At 39.3% G+C, this 7,007-nt stretch overlaps 1 pseudogene; it reads left to right on the forward strand.

Moving 5' to 3' along the window:
• Positions 1-1,375: 1,375 nt before the first annotated feature.
• Positions 1,376-1,775, forward strand: LOC134484092 (large ribosomal subunit protein eL31-like; annotated as a pseudogene).
• The last annotated feature ends 5,232 nt before the right edge of the window (positions 1,776-7,007 follow it).

Raw genomic sequence — 7,007 nt, forward strand, 5'->3', positions numbered from 1 at the left:
GCAGTGAAAGAAATACAAAAATGCTCCCCTTAACACTAAAGAATATGACATAGTAATAGTGGTGGTCAGAATTGGAAATGTTAGGGAGACAAAAATATACATGTGAAATAAACTCAGTATTTTAATAAAGTAAAAAAAGGCGTTAAAGAATACATCCTTTGCTTTTAGCCCCGAAAATCCATTTCAGTCTTCTGACTTCCAACCCAGAGCCTTGTACATGCTGAGCATGTTTTCTTTTTCACATTGATTTATTTAGTGTGTGCACATGTGTGCATGTGCCATGCTGCACATATGGAGGTCAGAGGACAACTTGTGGGAGTGAACTCTCTCCTTCCATTATGTGGTTCCCAAGAATTGAATTGATGTTGTTAGGTTTGTTGGCAAATACTTGTACTTGCTAACCCATCTTGCTGCCCCTGAGTATGTTATTTTTAACCATGTTTGTGGTCATTTGTTATGCCAGAGATAACAAATAGCTAAAAAAAAAATTTAAAACTGTATGTAAAGTATGTTGTGGAAACTATTGTCAACAATCTGTCCTCATTCAGCTGTTCCCCTTGAGCTCTATATAGTAAATATTTATATTAACATCTAGTGTATTCATTGCTTCGACTTTTTCTGCTGGGCCTGAATATGTATATATTTGCCTGTATACATGTTCTTGGAGGCAACAGGAAAACCTCAGGTGTCATCTATAGGAGGGTCATACACCTCCCTCAAGGCAGTCACTCATTGGCTCAGAACTCATCAACTAGGCTAGATTGACTGGTCAGTGAGTCTCAAGGATTCTGGTATATCTGTCTCTGCAACATTGGGATTACTAGGCCATTGCCTGCCATTTTTATGTGGGCTGTGAGAATTATATTCAGGTCACTGTGCTTGCAAGGTATGTATTCTATCTAGCAACTGAGCCATCTTTCACTCCTATATGCAAACATATTTTCTTATTTTCTGGTTTTGTACACAAGGATAATACCATACACAGACTTTTGCTCACTTTTCTTCAGATAACAATACAATGTAGATAAATTCAATCATGTAAAGTTAAACATTTGTCAAATAATATCCCAAGTAGAATCAAGGGATAAGCTTGGGGAAATATTTGCACAAAACCCACACTAAAATTCAAAAGCTGATTATTCATTGACAGAGAATTGCTCAAGTAAATTACATTGTGTTTATAGGATGATTTCAAGTACACAGTAACAAATAAACAAGACACTTGCAAAATACTATGTGTGTACAAATCCTTTGTAAATAGCATAGAAAATAGAGAGAAAGAGTATGTAGCAAACTATAACTAATGGTTATCTTGGGGATTATAAATGACTTTTTATTTTCTTCATTAAATATTTGTTAACTTGGGCCTGGCAGAATGGCTCCTGCAAAGAAGGGTGGTGAGAAGAAAAAGGGCCATTCTGCCATCAATGAGGTGGTGACCCGAGAATACATCATCAACATTCACAAGTGCATCCATGGAGTGACTTCAAGAAGCGTACTCCTCAGGTACTCAAAGAAATTCGGAAATTTGTCATGAAGGAGATGGGGACTCCAGATGTGCACATCGACACCAGGCTCAATAAAGCCATCCAGGCCAAGGGAATAAGGAATGTTCTGTACTGCATCCGAGTACGTTTGTCCAGAAAGTGTAACAAGGATAAGGATTCACCAAACAAGCTCTACACACTGGTAACTTACGTGCCTGTTACCACATTCAAAAATCTACAGACGGTCAATGTGGATGAGAACTGCTGAATGTCAAATAAAGTTACAGAACTGCCAAAAAATATTTGTTTAATGTTCAGTTTTTAATATGTGGTACCACTTTAATCATCAGAAAATTCTCATCCCCACACATTTACTAGTTATGGATCTATTTTGTGGTTGGTTCATTGTGTCTCTGGTAAACTGTAAGAGAAAATGGAATTATAAATATTGGAATTTCATTATTGAGACTGAATTTTTTGGCATTAGAAGTATTGCAAGGTATGGCAGAGGCGTTTACTCCTTACCAAACTTTGCAGTCCTCTTCGAATTTGGTGAGGTCATTGACTAGTTCCGGCCAATGGGTTATGTTATGCAATGTAATAGCTGGTGCTCAATCCACCTACTCTCTCTTTTTTCTAATATGACAACCATAAGCTAGATAGATGAGTCAGCCACAAACACGGTAGAGCCTTCATTTCCTTGCCCACCTAAGTTACCACTTAGAAAGGAACTATTCTGAAGAGCTGCTAGACCTGAAGTAGATTTTGCATAAATATGACCCTCTGCTTCAATTGAGTCTTCTCTACAGCCCAGACTGCTCTTAAACTCCTGATTTCCCTGATCTAGTCTCCTGAGTGCTGGGATTATAGGCATACGCTATCATAACTAGTCAAATATATTTCTTGTTTATGTATGTGGGAAGTAATTTCAAGATGTTAACTTTTCAAAGCTTAAGCCAGCCTATCCTAACTAATAGAAAAGACTATCCAGTAATCTATATGGTCCATAAGAGTCAAGAGGAAAAGGCAAGTGTCTTAGGGTTTTACTGTTGTGAACATGCACCATGACCAAGGCAACTCTTAAAAGGACAACATTTAATTGGGGCTGGCTTACAGGTTCAGAGGTTCAATCCATTATCATCAAGGCAGGAGCATCCAAGCAGGCATGGTATAGGAGGATCTAAGAGTTCTACATCTTTATCTGAAGGCTGCTAGCAGAATATTGGCTTCCAGGCAGCTAGGATGAGGATCTTAAAGCTTACACTCACAGTGACACACCTACTTCAACAGGGCTATGTCTTCTAATAGCTCTATTCCTTGGGCCAAGCATATATAAACCATCACAGCAAGGTCATAAGCCAGGCTTGGCTATGGATGTAACTTGACAGGATATAATCATGTAAACCTTAGAATGGCATGGATTGATAGGATAATTCTTTCTCACCCATGATCAACATACCACTTGCCCATAAAGCTGTGCACCCTGCTATTTCACAGATTTTATTTTGAGACCAGGTCTCACTTCCTTGCTCAGACAGGTCTTAAACTCATGATTATGCCTCAACCTCTTGAGGGGGTAGGTTTTGTTTGTGCCACCATGCCCAGCTATTATCAAACTCTCTACTTCAGTAGCTTCCTTGAGAAATCACAAAATGACCCTGCACACTTTTCTGTTATTCATTCAACAATCAAAGTTGTAGGCAGAGTCATGTAATTGGCCATGTAGAATCCCCAGGGAATAGAAGGAAGAAATAGTTTGTGTACTAAAGGCTTCATTAGGAAAATCAACGAGGTCTTATGATATAGTTCAGTGGTAAAATACTTGTTAAGCATTCCCAAGTGCCTGAATTTGATCCCCACCACTGTTCTCCACCAAAAGCCACAAAACAACTTGCAAACTAGGAGAAAACAATGCAAACCATATGTCTGATAAAGGACTAGAAGGCAGACTGTATAAAGAACTCCTACAACTCAGTAATGATAAGACATACAATCCATCTGAAAAATGGACAAAATACTTGAACAGAGAATGAAGATATAGAAATGGCCAAGGAGCTCTTGAAAAAATGAATTCATAGCTGGATATAGTGGCACAGGCCTTTAATCCCGGCACTAAGGCGGCAAAGGCAGGTGGATCTCTGTGAGTTCAAGGTCAGCCTAGTCTACCTACAGAGTTTCAGGCAAGCCATGGCTACATAGAGAAACCCTGACTCAACAAACAAACTCATAATACCATTAGACATAAGGGAAAAGCAAATCAAAGTCACTTCACACATACTAGGGTATGTATAACTTTTGAAAAGGGAAGTGTTCACAGTTGGAATCTTTGTATGTTGCTCACGTGGATACAAAATTGTGAAGCCCCTGCAGAAAATTATTTGATATTTCTTTCAAAGGGTAAACACAGAATTACCATATAAGCCAATAATCCCACTCTTGGGCATGTACTCAGAGCAGTTGGGGACAAGATTCAAGCAAATATAAGTATACAAATATTTATAGAAGAGTTATTTCCAATAACAAAAGGTAGAAAAATGTACAAATGGCCATACACTGGTGAGCGAATAAATGAAATGTAATGTATGCAGTACAATTTGATATTTTCAGCCATGAAAAGGGAGGAAATGTTGATATAATGTAATGTAGATGAACCTTGAAAGCACAATGCTAAGTGAACACAACAGGTCACCTACGCCATGGTTACATTTATATGAATCACTGCACAGTGCAGATACAGACAAAGCAGATAAGTGGCTGCTATATAAACTGGGGTTAGGGACTAATAAATAATGACTGATACATGAGTATGGGGTTTTCTTTTGAAGTGAGGAAAGTGATTTAGAACTAGTCAGGGGGGATAGTTCACATTATATGCACAATAAATGCCATTAAATTATACAATTCTTATAAATGTCACTAATTAGTGAAAGCATTGTCTAGGCTATGAGATGGCTCAGTGGTAAAGACTCTTGTTACAAGTCTGATGACCTGAGCTCAATCTCTGGAACCCAGGTAATGGGAGGAGAGAACTGACACCCACAAGTTGTCCTCTGACCTGTGCATGTGCACTGTAGTAAACACATGTCCCACAATTATACCTCTAAATACCTAAGACAAATGAAAACTCAAGTGTATAGAAGAAATTATATTCCGGTGTCATAGCCTTTTTGTTCAAACTAGGCAAAAGTCTGATTTTTTTTTACCAACTGACAAATGTCTAAACAAAACACAGTATAATCATGTTATTTAACACTGGAGCAGTGAAACATGCTGCAGCATATATGAACCTCAAAATTATTTTGCTCAGTCAAAAAACTCAGGCACAACCCCCACCATATACATACTATATATACTATTCCATCTATAGAAACTTTCCATGAAATATAAGTATATAGTAACGGAAAGCAGATAAGCAATTGGCTAAGGGTGGGGTGAGGATAAGAAGAACCTGGGCATGAGTGGGTTTTTAGAGGAAATAGAAATGATTAAAAAAATAGATTGTATTTGGGGATGGTGCTTTGTGCCTTTAGTTCCAGCTATTCTGGATACTGAAGCAGAAGAATTGCTTGAACTCGGGTTGGGGATTTAGCTCAGTGGTAGAGCGCTTGCCTAGCAAGCACAAGGCCCTGGGTTCGGTCCCCAGCTCCAGGAAAAAAAAAAAGAAAGAAAAAAAGAATTGCTTGAACTCATGAGTTCAGGCCAGCTTGAACAACTCCCATCTCAAGAAAAAACAAAGTGAATTGTGATGACCACACAATTTTCTAAAGAAGGTAAAAATAATTTAAATGTGTCCTTAAATCACATGAAATTTATGCTACAGAAAGGTCCACATTGAATAAAGGCACTTCCGGGGATGGGGGTGGGGGTGGGGGTTTTCACTGCTCTCTAGATTCTAACCTATCCCTCTCTTCCCTGTCTCGGACAAAAGGTGTTACCGCTACTGTCCCACCTCCTCACCTCCCCTTCACTTTTTAATCTTTTCTCCTCAGTCACCTCTTAACCTCTTTTCATTTCGCCTTCGACTCTTTCCTTCTTAGCCCATTGTAATTTGCCATCCACGCCCACTACTCCATGGAAACTGCTCTCTGCAAGACTGCCAATGATCTTGTTTCTAAATCTAGTTGATTCAGACTTTGTTTTGTGTAATATTTGGCACTGTAGACCACTCCCTCCGTTTGGTTTTGGTAAAACACACTCTTCCTCGGTTTGCTCTTCGTACCTTAGGCCCCCACATCTCAGTCAATTTTGTAGATCCTTTTTCCTCTGTCTCTTTATTAATTTTTTTGTAAAGCTATGTTCAAGCCCTTTTCTCATTCTTGGGCGGGGGAGGGGGGAGGGCAGAGACAAGCCAAATGAGAATCACAAAAGCTATTATTTAGAGCTTGCTATAGCAAGGAAATCTGCCACCGATTTGTTTTGGTAGAGACTCAGAGGCAGGTAGAGGAGGAAAGGTTCACAGAAGAAAAGAGACAGCTTTAGGTGTGCCCGATTAGAGACTGTTTTGCTTTGGAAGCAGTTAAAGCAAAAAAGGATATTCTGTGTGGTTAGTTAGGGTACATACTTGCCTTTCTGTAGATGTAGGTTGAAAGAGGGAATAAAAGCTTGGGAAACTGTCATTTATCAAGTCCTAATCATTTTGGGCCAAGTGTTAGGGAAGTCATTATTTAGCTTCCTCGAAGGTCACTAGAAGTAACCACCTAGCTTCCTATAAGTCTTACTTGTTATGGGCTTGATTCCTAGGCTGTTTACTGTAAGTAAAGGGTAATCTTGTACACAGGTTGCTGCAGGCTGTATGTCACAGTTCTGGGTTCTATGTTGTCCTGTATTATCCATTTGTATATTTAAGGGGTCACTTTGTGTAGACTTTGCGGGTGATCCATTCACCCCTCTCTCCATGCTTACTGATCAAGATGGCTCCCAGCTCTGTAGCTCCAGTCTCCATTTCTCTCGTGAACACCAAACCCTACATCTATCTCATGGATGTCTTCCCAATGGCTGAGAAAACATAGCAGTCCATTCAATATTTTCTTTGGATATGTATTCTTATTTGAGTGTTCTCTTTCTCGGAGAAAGGTTCCACCATCCATTTAGCTGCCTTAGTCATAAACCCAGGCTTTCTCTTTGACTAAGCAGATTGTATGCCAATGTAATCCACTTGTTGGTCATGCTGCTTTCTTGCTCTTTATTGGAATGGGTTCCTGCTATATTGCACAGGCTAACCTCAAACTCGTGCATTCAAGTGATTCTCCTGCCTTAGTTTCTCGTTATAGCTAGGACTACATGCATTTACCACTGCATGTAGAACTCTTGTGGATATTAAAACAATCTCTCTATACTGTTTAGCACAGAGATCCTACACAGCTGTCTGTGAACTAGATAATTGAGAATATACTCAAACTGCTGAATTACAGGCAAAACTTGGTATGCTGTGTGGTTTACAGTTTTTCTGGGGTCAGTGTGCAGGCGGGAGCCTTTACCATTATTCTGAGACAGATGAGTCACAACAAAAACTGAAGAACC

The sequence above is a fragment of the Rattus norvegicus genome, chromosome X (genome assembly GCF_036323735.1).
Source record: "Rattus norvegicus strain BN/NHsdMcwi chromosome X, GRCr8, whole genome shotgun sequence".
Lineage (NCBI taxonomy): Eukaryota > Metazoa > Chordata > Mammalia > Rodentia > Muridae > Rattus > Rattus norvegicus.